Genomic DNA, 13,080 nt, shown 5'->3' on the forward strand with positions numbered 1-13,080 from the left:
ACATCATAGAGTGTGCATCATGATGACTTCACAGAGCCCTCACACTGTAGTGAAAAATTGAAATCTGCCTGCCAGGATGAACGGGTTGGTTGAAACAATCCAGATTTTAGAGACAGGAGGTTCAAGGCAGCCAGGGAACCTTCCATTGCAGAATGAATGTCCCACTGCTTAAGTGATGAAGTGCAAGTGCATAGCATTGTGTCAATGTGATAATAAGCACGGAGCCAGCAGGGACAGACGGGACGGGCGGCAGACGTCTGGTGGGTGTGGTTGTCGGAGGCGGACCAAATGCAAATGATTGTGCATCAGCCAGCCAGTCAGTCAGTCAAGCAGCCAGCAAGACAGGAGAGGAGAGAAAACTCACGATGCAGGAGTGAGTGATGGAATGTGGTTGCGCGCGCCTGGGTGACTGCCTGCTTGTCAGTCCGGACTTCTCCTTCCTTCCTCCTCTTCTTTGCTGTCGCCGCCGCCGCCAACAAAAGTCAAGTCAATCTGCAGATAGTGTGAGCGTGCGTTGGGGAGGGTGATTCTCCATGATGGATTGTAGATCCTGTTTCGGTTGCGCCGGTCCCTCAGCCCACATTCGGGTTATCGCTTCTCGGCCTTTTGGCTAAGATCAAGTGTAGTATCTGTTCTTATCAGTTTAATATCTGATACGCCCCCTATCTGGGGGCCATATATTAAATGGATTTTTAGAACAGGGAGATGGAAGAAGAGCTTGCTCTGTCCACTCCACGCATTGACCCGGTATTGCAGTACCTCCGGGACCGGTGCACCTTTCCTATTCTGTATTCCAAAAATAGATGAATGCTGACTTCTCAGCTTATTCCCCAGGATTTGCAATGTTTTTTTGCCTGCTGCATTGATCAACTCTTGGATTTTGTAAGCATGCTTTTTATACTGTGTCAAAATTGTATTCAATCTTTGCTGTCTATTAAAATGTTACAATGGATGAATAAAAGCACCTGTGAACTACTGTGTGGAGTCTTATTTAGCGTCTACTTCTTGTCTCCATTGAATTCCCTCCTTCTGCACAAGACAAATTGAAACAGTTGATCAGCATTTGGATGTGAGGCCTACGTAGGCCTAATTCTTGAATGCAAACTAAGTACGAACGAAGAAGCCTTACCTCTTCGAAATGAATTCCTACATTTTTAACTTACTATCATGATCATCCTTTCGGCTGGTCTTTTCGACCTGTTCATGTTTGGAACTAATTTTTATTTTTGTGGCGGTGGTGTCCACGCTGGTTGCAGGAGGTGTGGATAGTTGCTGTTACAGGCACTAAAGGCACAAGCTCTGCAGTATGTGTATATGCTGCATCCATCTCCTGGTGTGTGTCTCCCTCAAGTGGATGTCAGTTAGCAAGCCAAGCAAATGCAGTCCATACAGCCAAGCACATTGTGACATCACGTGTGTCGCATAATGATGACATCACATGTGTCGCATCATGATGACATCATAGAGTGTGCATCATGATGACTTCACAGAGCCCTCACACTGTAGTGAAAAATTGAAATCTGCCTGCCAGGATGAACGGGTTGGTTGAAACAATCCAGATTTTAGAGACAGGAGGTTCAAGGCAGCCAGGGAACCTTCCATTGCAGAATGAATGTCCCACTGCTTAAGTGATGAAGTGCAAGTGCATAGCATTGTGTCAATGTGATAATAAGCACGGAGCCAGCAGGGACAGACGGGACGGGCGGCAGACGTCTGGTGGGTGTGGTTGTCGGAGGCGGACCAAATGCAAATGATTGTGCATCAGCCAGCCAGTCAGTCAGTCAAGCAGCCAGCAAGACAGGAGAGGAGAGAAAACTCACGATGCAGGAGTGAGTGATGGAATGTGGTTGCGCGCGCCTGGGTGACTGCCTGCTTGTCAGTCCGGACTTCTCCTTCCTTCCTCCTCTTCTTTGCTGTCGCCGCCGCCGCCAACAAAAGTCAAGTCAATCTGCAGATAGTGTGAGCGTGCGTTGGGGAGGGTGATTCTCCATGATGGATTGTAGATCCTGTTTCGGTTGCGCCGGTCCCTCAGCCCACATTCGGGTTATCGCTTCTCGGCCTTTTGGCTAAGATCAAGTGTAGTATCTGTTCTTATCAGTTTAATATCTGATACGCCCCCTATCTGGGGGCCATATATTAAATGGATTTTTAGAACAGGGAGATGGAAGAAGAGCTTGCTCTGTCCACTCCACGCATTGACCCGGTATTGCAGTACCTCCGGGACCGGTGCACCTTTCCTATTCTGTATTCCAAAAATAGATGAATGCTGACTTCTCAGCTTATTCCCCAGGATTTGCAATGTTTTTTTGCCTGCTGCATTGATCAACTCTTGGATTTTGTAAGCATGCTTTTTATACTGTGTCAAAATTGTATTCAATCTTTGCTGTCTATTAAAATGTTACAATGGATGAATAAAAGCACCTGTGAACTACTGTGTGGAGTCTTATTTAGCGTCTACTTCTTGTCTCCATTGAATTCCCTCCTTCTGCACAAGACAAATTGAAACAGTTGATCAGCATTTGGATGTGAGGCCTACGTAGGCCTAATTCTTGAATGCAAACTAAGTACGAACGAAGAAGCCTTACCTCTTCGAAATGAATTCCTACATTTTTAACTTACTATCATGATCATCCTTTCGGCTGGTCTTTTCGACCTGTTCATGTTTGGAACTAATTTTTATTTTTGTGGCGGTGGTGTCCACGCTGGTTGCAGGAGGTGTGGATAGTTGCTGTTACAGGCACTAAAGGCACAAGCTCTGCAGTATGTGTATATGCTGCATCCATCTCCTGGTGTGTGTCTCCCTCAAGTGGATGTCAGTTAGCAAGCCAAGCAAATGCAGTCCATACAGCCAAGCACATTGTGACATCACGTGTGTCGCATAATGATGACATCACATGTGTCGCATCATGATGACATCATAGAGTGTGCATCATGATGACTTCACAGAGCCCTCACACTGTAGTGAAAAATTGAAATCTGCCTGCCAGGATGAACGGGTTGGTTGAAACAATCCAGATTTTAGAGACAGGAGGTTCAAGGCAGCCAGGGAACCTTCCATTGCAGAATGAATGTCCCACTGCTTAAGTGATGAAGTGCAAGTGCATAGCATTGTGTCAATGTGATAATAAGCACGGAGCCAGCAGGGACAGACGGGACGGGCGGCAGACGTCTGGTGGGTGTGGTTGTCGGAGGCGGACCAAATGCAAATGATTGTGCATCAGCCAGCCAGTCAGTCAGTCAAGCAGCCAGCAAGACAGGAGAGGAGAGAAAACTCACGATGCAGGAGTGAGTGATGGAATGTGGTTGCGCGCGCCTGGGTGACTGCCTGCTTGTCAGTCCGGACTTCTCCTTCCTTCCTCCTCTTCTTTGCTGTCGCCGCCGCCGCCAACAAAAGTCAAGTCAATCTGCAGATAGTGTGAGCGTGCGTTGGGGAGGGTGATTCTCCATGATGGATTGTAGATCCTGTTTCGGTTGCGCCGGTCCCTCAGCCCACATTCGGGTTATCGCTTCTCGGCCTTTTGGCTAAGATCAAGTGTAGTATCTGTTCTTATCAGTGCTGCCTTGGTCTTGGCCGGAGGGTACTCGGGGGTCCTTCCCTGTGGGGGGCCCCTAGGGTAACGAGTAGGCGATTGTGTGCCTGTCTGTTTCGGTGCTACGATGGTGGGCATTAGGAATACCTTTCGGCTGCAGGTCGATATTGTGAGGAAGAGCAGTAGCAATACTTTGAGTTTCGTCATGAAGGAGATTTTGATGGGAATTGCAAAGCTGAGTTTGGATGACATTTTTTGTGTTCAAGACTTTCCTAGCACAGGTATTTATGATGTGACCTTGTACGACGACAATATTTGCTTGCCTACATTTGAGAGGATGCAGCAGTGCCAGTCTGACCCAAAGATGGATGGAATTGAAGTTATTCCCTTATTCTTGACGAATGAACGCCCAGTGATTGTACATATGTATAATCCGTACACACCCCTGGATCTGGTAAGAGCTTTTCTTTCGCATTATTGTTCTACTGTTAGAGGAGGAGTTCCACAAAAGAACATTTTTGAAGTTTTCAATGGCAAAATAAAGTTCTGGGTTAAGCTGAAGACAGATCCAGGGGGGGTTGGTGGAGTAATGCACCCACCTGCAAACTTTTCTGTGGGAGGATATCGTGGTTTTTTATTTTATCCAGGACAGCCAAAATTTTGCAGGCTATGCCTAAATTATGGGCATATGAAAGAGGAATGTCCTACTGGTAAATGTTGTAGGAATTGTAAGCAGACAGGACATGAGGCTGGAGCATGCCCTCTGCCAAGAACTTGTGATGTGTGTGGGAAGAGTGGGCATTCTGCTAGAAACTGCTTGAATGAGACCAGTGGGGATGGTGTTTTGCCGGAAGCAAGTGCTAATGCTGAGAAGGCAGATACTGCAGTTGGTTCTGGAGGTGAAAGCCTCTTAAAAGAGCAGGAAAAGCAGTCAGAAGGGGTGCAAGAAGCTGGGCAGACTGTGCAGATGGAAGAGGAAAAGGTGGAAGTAATGGAGGAAAGTCAGGTGAATGTGGAAATGACTGAGTCACCGATTTCAGATCAGTCAGAAAGTAAAGAGGAGAGAGTGGTAAAAAGAAAAGAAGAGTTGAAATCTGTGTTTGATATAAAAAGGAAAAGTGAAGTAAAAAAAGCCAAAAAGGATTTAGGAAAGATGGATTTGGAAGAATTAGATGTTTTTGCAATACCGATTGAGTTTTTTTCAAGAAGAAGGATGTCTTTGGAACATATGTTACATCAAGATTTTAAGATTTGGGATATGGATCCAAGTTTTCTTATAATACCAGAGGATTATAATCCAAAGGAGGAGTGGGGTATAGCATTTTATAGGGAAAGACGTAAACTTAAACGTAAGAAGAAGTGATTATGGTTTTCTTTTTTTTTTTCTTCTCTGTTGTAAAATGGCCCCCAGGCTTATTGTTTGGGGCGTCGCTGGTTGTTTTTGGAGGGAAAATAGAAGGCGTGGTTATGCAAAATTTTTTGTTGTTGTTGTTTTGTGTTTTCTCCCTGATTTAAAAAAGGATACCACATATGATGACTGAGTATTAAAACCTAATGGAGTAAAGGTTCGTTTTCATGTTCCTTTTGGAACAGACCGGTTTTAATACCACCCTGAGTGGAAAAAAAAAAAAAAAAAAAAAAAAAAATCTGTTCTTATCAGTTTAATATCTGATACGCCCCCTATCTGGGGGCCATATATTAAATGGATTTTTAGAACAGGGAGATGGAAGAAGAGCTTGCTCTGTCCACTCCACGCATTGACCCGGTATTGCAGTACCTCCGGGACCGGTGCACCTTTCCTATTCTGTATTCCAAAAATAGATGAATGCTGACTTCTCAGCTTATTCCCCAGGATTTGCAATGTTTTTTTGCCTGCTGCATTGATCAACTCTTGGATTTTGTAAGCATGCTTTTTATACTGTGTCAAAATTGTATTCAATCTTTGCTGTCTATTAAAATGTTACAATGGATGAATAAAAGCACCTGTGAACTACTGTGTGGAGTCTTATTTAGCGTCTACTTCTTGTCTCCATTGAATTCCCTCCTTCTGCACAAGACAAATTGAAACAGTTGATCAGCATTTGGATGTGAGGCCTACGTAGGCCTAATTCTTGAATGCAAACTAAGTACGAACGAAGAAGCCTTACCTCTTCGAAATGAATTCCTACATTTTTAACTTACTATCATGATCATCCTTTCGGCTGGTCTTTTCGACCTGTTCATGTTTGGAACTAATTTTTATTTTTGTGGCGGTGGTGTCCACGCTGGTTGCAGGAGGTGTGGATAGTTGCTGTTACAGGCACTAAAGGCACAAGCTCTGCAGTATGTGTATATGCTGCATCCATCTCCTGGTGTGTGTCTCCCTCAAGTGGATGTCAGTTAGCAAGCCAAGCAAATGCAGTCCATACAGCCAAGCACATTGTGACATCACGTGTGTCGCATAATGATGACATCACATGTGTCGCATCATGATGACATCATAGAGTGTGCATCATGATGACTTCACAGAGCCCTCACACTGTAGTGAAAAATTGAAATCTGCCTGCCAGGATGAACGGGTTGGTTGAAACAATCCAGATTTTAGAGACAGGAGGTTCAAGGCAGCCAGGGAACCTTCCATTGCAGAATGAATGTCCCACTGCTTAAGTGATGAAGTGCAAGTGCATAGCATTGTGTCAATGTGATAATAAGCACGGAGCCAGCAGGGACAGACGGGACGGGCGGCAGACGTCTGGTGGGTGTGGTTGTCGGAGGCGGACCAAATGCAAATGATTGTGCATCAGCCAGCCAGTCAGTCAGTCAAGCAGCCAGCAAGACAGGAGAGGAGAGAAAACTCACGATGCAGGAGTGAGTGATGGAATGTGGTTGCGCGCGCCTGGGTGACTGCCTGCTTGTCAGTCCGGACTTCTCCTTCCTTCCTCCTCTTCTTTGCTGTCGCCGCCGCCGCCAACAAAAGTCAAGTCAATCTGCAGATAGTGTGAGCGTGCGTTGGGGAGGGTGATTCTCCATGATGGATTGTAGATCCTGTTTCGGTTGCGCCGGTCCCTCAGCCCACATTCGGGTTATCGCTTCTCGGCCTTTTGGCTAAGATCAAGTGTAGTATCTGTTCTTATCAGTTTAATATCTGATACGCCCCCTATCTGGGGGCCATATATTAAATGGATTTTTAGAACAGGGAGATGGAAGAAGAGCTTGCTCTGTCCACTCCACGCATTGACCCGGTATTGCAGTACCTCCGGGACCGGTGCACCTTTCCTATTCTGTATTCCAAAAATAGATGAATGCTGACTTCTCAGCTTATTCCCCAGGATTTGCAATGTTTTTTTGCCTGCTGCATTGATCAACTCTTGGATTTTGTAAGCATGCTTTTTATACTGTGTCAAAATTGTATTCAATCTTTGCTGTCTATTAAAATGTTACAATGGATGAATAAAAGCACCTGTGAACTACTGTGTGGAGTCTTATTTAGCGTCTACTTCTTGTCTCCATTGAATTCCCTCCTTCTGCACAAGACAAATTGAAACAGTTGATCAGCATTTGGATGTGAGGCCTACGTAGGCCTAATTCTTGAATGCAAACTAAGTACGAACGAAGAAGCCTTACCTCTTCGAAATGAATTCCTACATTTTTAACTTACTATCATGATCATCCTTTCGGCTGGTCTTTTCGACCTGTTCATGTTTGGAACTAATTTTTATTTTTGTGGCGGTGGTGTCCACGCTGGTTGCAGGAGGTGTGGATAGTTGCTGTTACAGGCACTAAAGGCACAAGCTCTGCAGTATGTGTATATGCTGCATCCATCTCCTGGTGTGTGTCTCCCTCAAGTGGATGTCAGTTAGCAAGCCAAGCAAATGCAGTCCATACAGCCAAGCACATTGTGACATCACGTGTGTCGCATAATGATGACATCACATGTGTCGCATCATGATGACATCATAGAGTGTGCATCATGATGACTTCACAGAGCCCTCACACTGTAGTGAAAAATTGAAATCTGCCTGCCAGGATGAACGGGTTGGTTGAAACAATCCAGATTTTAGAGACAGGAGGTTCAAGGCAGCCAGGGAACCTTCCATTGCAGAATGAATGTCCCACTGCTTAAGTGATGAAGTGCAAGTGCATAGCATTGTGTCAATGTGATAATAAGCACGGAGCCAGCAGGGACAGACGGGACGGGCGGCAGACGTCTGGTGGGTGTGGTTGTCGGAGGCGGACCAAATGCAAATGATTGTGCATCAGCCAGCCAGTCAGTCAGTCAAGCAGCCAGCAAGACAGGAGAGGAGAGAAAACTCACGATGCAGGAGTGAGTGATGGAATGTGGTTGCGCGCGCCTGGGTGACTGCCTGCTTGTCAGTCCGGACTTCTCCTTCCTTCCTCCTCTTCTTTGCTGTCGCCGCCGCCGCCAACAAAAGTCAAGTCAATCTGCAGATAGTGTGAGCGTGCGTTGGGGAGGGTGATTCTCCATGATGGATTGTAGATCCTGTTTCGGTTGCGCCGGTCCCTCAGCCCACATTCGGGTTATCGCTTCTCGGCCTTTTGGCTAAGATCAAGTGTAGTATCTGTTCTTATCAGTTTAATATCTGATACGCCCCCTATCTGGGGGCCATATATTAAATGGATTTTTAGAACAGGGAGATGGAAGAAGAGCTTGCTCTGTCCACTCCACGCATTGACCCGGTATTGCAGTACCTCCGGGACCGGTGCACCTTTCCTATTCTGTATTCCAAAAATAGATGAATGCTGACTTCTCAGCTTATTCCCCAGGATTTGCAATGTTTTTTTGCCTGCTGCATTGATCAACTCTTGGATTTTGTAAGCATGCTTTTTATACTGTGTCAAAATTGTATTCAATCTTTGCTGTCTATTAAAATGTTACAATGGATGAATAAAAGCACCTGTGAACTACTGTGTGGAGTCTTATTTAGCGTCTACTTCTTGTCTCCATTGAATTCCCTCCTTCTGCACAAGACAAATTGAAACAGTTGATCAGCATTTGGATGTGAGGCCTACGTAGGCCTAATTCTTGAATGCAAACTAAGTACGAACGAAGAAGCCTTACCTCTTCGAAATGAATTCCTACATTTTTAACTTACTATCATGATCATCCTTTCGGCTGGTCTTTTCGACCTGTTCATGTTTGGAACTAATTTTTATTTTTGTGGCGGTGGTGTCCACGCTGGTTGCAGGAGGTGTGGATAGTTGCTGTTACAGGCACTAAAGGCACAAGCTCTGCAGTATGTGTATATGCTGCATCCATCTCCTGGTGTGTGTCTCCCTCAAGTGGATGTCAGTTAGCAAGCCAAGCAAATGCAGTCCATACAGCCAAGCACATTGTGACATCACGTGTGTCGCATAATGATGACATCACATGTGTCGCATCATGATGACATCATAGAGTGTGCATCATGATGACTTCACAGAGCCCTCACACTGTAGTGAAAAATTGAAATCTGCCTGCCAGGATGAACGGGTTGGTTGAAACAATCCAGATTTTAGAGACAGGAGGTTCAAGGCAGCCAGGGAACCTTCCATTGCAGAATGAATGTCCCACTGCTTAAGTGATGAAGTGCAAGTGCATAGCATTGTGTCAATGTGATAATAAGCACGGAGCCAGCAGGGACAGACGGGACGGGCGGCAGACGTCTGGTGGGTGTGGTTGTCGGAGGCGGACCAAATGCAAATGATTGTGCATCAGCCAGCCAGTCAGTCAGTCAAGCAGCCAGCAAGACAGGAGAGGAGAGAAAACTCACGATGCAGGAGTGAGTGATGGAATGTGGTTGCGCGCGCCTGGGTGACTGCCTGCTTGTCAGTCCGGACTTCTCCTTCCTTCCTCCTCTTCTTTGCTGTCGCCGCCGCCGCCAACAAAAGTCAAGTCAATCTGCAGATAGTGTGAGCGTGCGTTGGGGAGGGTGATTCTCCATGATGGATTGTAGATCCTGTTTCGGTTGCGCCGGTCCCTCAGCCCACATTCGGGTTATCGCTTCTCGGCCTTTTGGCTAAGATCAAGTGTAGTATCTGTTCTTATCAGTTTAATATCTGATACGCCCCCTATCTGGGGGCCATATATTAAATGGATTTTTAGAACAGGGAGATGGAAGAAGAGCTTGCTCTGTCCACTCCACGCATTGACCCGGTATTGCAGTACCTCCGGGACCGGTGCACCTTTCCTATTCTGTATTCCAAAAATAGATGAATGCTGACTTCTCAGCTTATTCCCCAGGATTTGCAATGTTTTTTTGCCTGCTGCATTGATCAACTCTTGGATTTTGTAAGCATGCTTTTTATACTGTGTCAAAATTGTATTCAATCTTTGCTGTCTATTAAAATGTTACAATGGATGAATAAAAGCACCTGTGAACTACTGTGTGGAGTCTTATTTAGCGTCTACTTCTTGTCTCCATTGAATTCCCTCCTTCTGCACAAGACAAATTGAAACAGTTGATCAGCATTTGGATGTGAGGCCTACGTAGGCCTAATTCTTGAATGCAAACTAAGTACGAACGAAGAAGCCTTACCTCTTCGAAATGAATTCCTACATTTTTAACTTACTATCATGATCATCCTTTCGGCTGGTCTTTTCGACCTGTTCATGTTTGGAACTAATTTTTATTTTTGTGGCGGTGGTGTCCACGCTGGTTGCAGGAGGTGTGGATAGTTGCTGTTACAGGCACTAAAGGCACAAGCTCTGCAGTATGTGTATATGCTGCATCCATCTCCTGGTGTGTGTCTCCCTCAAGTGGATGTCAGTTAGCAAGCCAAGCAAATGCAGTCCATACAGCCAAGCACATTGTGACATCACGTGTGTCGCATAATGATGACATCACATGTGTCGCATCATGATGACATCATAGAGTGTGCATCATGATGACTTCACAGAGCCCTCACACTGTAGTGAAAAATTGAAATCTGCCTGCCAGGATGAACGGGTTGGTTGAAACAATCCAGATTTTAGAGACAGGAGGTTCAAGGCAGCCAGGGAACCTTCCATTGCAGAATGAATGTCCCACTGCTTAAGTGATGAAGTGCAAGTGCATAGCATTGTGTCAATGTGATAATAAGCACGGAGCCAGCAGGGACAGACGGGACGGGCGGCAGACGTCTGGTGGGTGTGGTTGTCGGAGGCGGACCAAATGCAAATGATTGTGCATCAGCCAGCCAGTCAGTCAGTCAAGCAGCCAGCAAGACAGGAGAGGAGAGAAAACTCACGATGCAGGAGTGAGTGATGGAATGTGGTTGCGCGCGCCTGGGTGACTGCCTGCTTGTCAGTCCGGACTTCTCCTTCCTTCCTCCTCTTCTTTGCTGTCGCCGCCGCCGCCAACAAAAGTCAAGTCAATCTGCAGATAGTGTGAGCGTGCGTTGGGGAGGGTGATTCTCCATGATGGATTGTAGATCCTGTTTCGGTTGCGCCGGTCCCTCAGCCCACATTCGGGTTATCGCTTCTCGGCCTTTTGGCTAAGATCAAGTGTAGTATCTGTTCTTATCAGTTTAATATCTGATACGCCCCCTATCTGGGGGCCATATATTAAATGGATTTTTAGAACAGGGAGATGGAAGAAGAGCTTGCTCTGTCCACTCCACGCATTGACCCGGTATTGCAGTACCTCCGGGACCGGTGCACCTTTCCTATTCTGTATTCCAAAAATAGATGAATGCTGACTTCTCAGCTTATTCCCCAGGATTTGCAATGTTTTTTTGCCTGCTGCATTGATCAACTCTTGGATTTTGTAAGCATGCTTTTTATACTGTGTCAAAATTGTATTCAATCTTTGCTGTCTATTAAAATGTTACAATGGATGAATAAAAGCACCTGTGAACTACTGTGTGGAGTCTTATTTAGCGTCTACTTCTTGTCTCCATTGAATTCCCTCCTTCTGCACAAGACAAATTGAAACAGTTGATCAGCATTTGGATGTGAGGCCTACGTAGGCCTAATTCTTGAATGCAAACTAAGTACGAACGAAGAAGCCTTACCTCTTCGAAATGAATTCCTACATTTTTAACTTACTATCATGATCATCCTTTCGGCTGGTCTTTTCGACCTGTTCATGTTTGGAACTAATTTTTATTTTTGTGGCGGTGGTGTCCACGCTGGTTGCAGGAGGTGTGGATAGTTGCTGTTACAGGCACTAAAGGCACAAGCTCTGCAGTATGTGTATATGCTGCATCCATCTCCTGGTGTGTGTCTCCCTCAAGTGGATGTCAGTTAGCAAGCCAAGCAAATGCAGTCCATACAGCCAAGCACATTGTGACATCACGTGTGTCGCATAATGATGACATCACATGTGTCGCATCATGATGACATCATAGAGTGTGCATCATGATGACTTCACAGAGCCCTCACACTGTAGTGAAAAATTGAAATCTGCCTGCCAGGATGAACGGGTTGGTTGAAACAATCCAGATTTTAGAGACAGGAGGTTCAAGGCAGCCAGGGAACCTTCCATTGCAGAATGAATGTCCCACTGCTTAAGTGATGAAGTGCAAGTGCATAGCATTGTGTCAATGTGATAATAAGCACGGAGCCAGCAGGGACAGACGGGACGGGCGGCAGACGTCTGGTGGGTGTGGTTGTCGGAGGCGGACCAAATGCAAATGATTGTGCATCAGCCAGCCAGTCAGTCAGTCAAGCAGCCAGCAAGACAGGAGAGGAGAGAAAACTCACGATGCAGGAGTGAGTGATGGAATGTGGTTGCGCGCGCCTGGGTGACTGCCTGCTTGTCAGTCCGGACTTCTCCTTCCTTCCTCCTCTTCTTTGCTGTCGCCGCCGCCGCCAACAAAAGTCAAGTCAATCTGCAGATAGTGTGAGCGTGCGTTGGGGAGGGTGATTCTCCATGATGGATTGTAGATCCTGTTTCGGTTGCGCCGGTCCCTCAGCCCACATTCGGGTTATCGCTTCTCGGCCTTTTGGCTAAGATCAAGTGTAGTATCTGTTCTTATCAGTTTAATATCTGATACGCCCCCTATCTGGGGGCCATATATTAAATGGATTTTTAGAACAGGGAGATGGAAGAAGAGCTTGCTCTGTCCACTCCACGCATTGACCCGGTATTGCAGTACCTCCGGGACCGGTGCACCTTTCCTATTCTGTATTCCAAAAATAGATGAATGCTGACTTCTCAGCTTATTCCCCAGGATTTGCAATGTTTTTTTGCCTGCTGCATTGATCAACTCTTGGATTTTGTAAGCATGCTTTTTATACTGTGTCAAAATTGTATTCAATCTTTGCTGTCTATTAAAATGTTACAATGGATGAATAAAAGCACCTGTGAACTACTGTGTGGAGTCTTATTTAGCGTCTACTTCTTGTCTCCATTGAATTCCCTCCTTCTGCACAAGACAAATTGAAACAGTTGATCAGCATTTGGATGTGAGGCCTACGTAGGCCTAATTCTTGAATGCAAACTAAGTACGAACGAAGAAGCCTTACCTCTTCGAAATGAATTCCTACATTTTTAACTTACTATCATGATCATCCTTTCGGCTGGTCTTTTCGACCTGTTCATGTTTGGAACTAATTTTTATTTTTGTGGCGGTGGTGTCCACGCTGGTT

At 45.7% G+C, this 13,080-nt stretch overlaps 7 non-coding genes and 2 pseudogenes across 7 annotated transcripts; all 9 read left to right on the forward strand.

Moving 5' to 3' along the window:
* Window positions 1–590: 590 nt before the first annotated feature.
* LOC135011430 (U2 spliceosomal RNA) lies at window positions 591–781 on the forward strand. The gene has a single exon (XR_010210522.1). It is a non-coding gene; the product is annotated as a U2 spliceosomal RNA (small nuclear RNA).
* Window positions 782–2,046: 1,265 nt separating this feature from the next.
* LOC135011431 (U2 spliceosomal RNA) lies at window positions 2,047–2,237 on the forward strand. Its single transcript, XR_010210523.1, has one exon. It is a non-coding gene; the product is annotated as a U2 spliceosomal RNA (small nuclear RNA).
* Window positions 2,238–3,502: 1,265 nt separating this feature from the next.
* On the forward strand, window positions 3,503–3,596 carry LOC135011458 (U2 spliceosomal RNA; annotated as a pseudogene).
* Window positions 3,597–5,107: 1,511 nt separating this feature from the next.
* On the forward strand, window positions 5,108–5,329 carry LOC135011457 (U2 spliceosomal RNA; annotated as a pseudogene).
* Window positions 5,330–6,594: 1,265 nt separating this feature from the next.
* On the forward strand, window positions 6,595–6,785 carry LOC135011432 (U2 spliceosomal RNA). Its single transcript, XR_010210524.1, has one exon. It is a non-coding gene; the product is annotated as a U2 spliceosomal RNA (small nuclear RNA).
* A 1,265-nt stretch (window positions 6,786–8,050) lies between these two features.
* Window positions 8,051–8,241, forward strand: LOC135011433 (U2 spliceosomal RNA). The gene has a single exon (XR_010210525.1). It is a non-coding gene; the product is annotated as a U2 spliceosomal RNA (small nuclear RNA).
* A 1,265-nt stretch (window positions 8,242–9,506) lies between these two features.
* On the forward strand, window positions 9,507–9,697 carry LOC135011435 (U2 spliceosomal RNA). Its single transcript, XR_010210527.1, has one exon. It is a non-coding gene; the product is annotated as a U2 spliceosomal RNA (small nuclear RNA).
* A 1,265-nt stretch (window positions 9,698–10,962) lies between these two features.
* On the forward strand, window positions 10,963–11,153 carry LOC135011436 (U2 spliceosomal RNA). Its single transcript, XR_010210528.1, has one exon. It is a non-coding gene; the product is annotated as a U2 spliceosomal RNA (small nuclear RNA).
* A 1,265-nt stretch (window positions 11,154–12,418) lies between these two features.
* Window positions 12,419–12,609, forward strand: LOC135011437 (U2 spliceosomal RNA). The gene has a single exon (XR_010210529.1). It is a non-coding gene; the product is annotated as a U2 spliceosomal RNA (small nuclear RNA).
* The last annotated feature ends 471 nt before the right edge of the window (window positions 12,610–13,080 follow it).

Source organism: Pseudophryne corroboree, unplaced genomic scaffold (assembly GCF_028390025.1).
Source record: "Pseudophryne corroboree isolate aPseCor3 unplaced genomic scaffold, aPseCor3.hap2 scaffold_2439, whole genome shotgun sequence".
Taxonomy (NCBI): Eukaryota; Metazoa; Chordata; class Amphibia; order Anura; family Myobatrachidae; genus Pseudophryne; species Pseudophryne corroboree.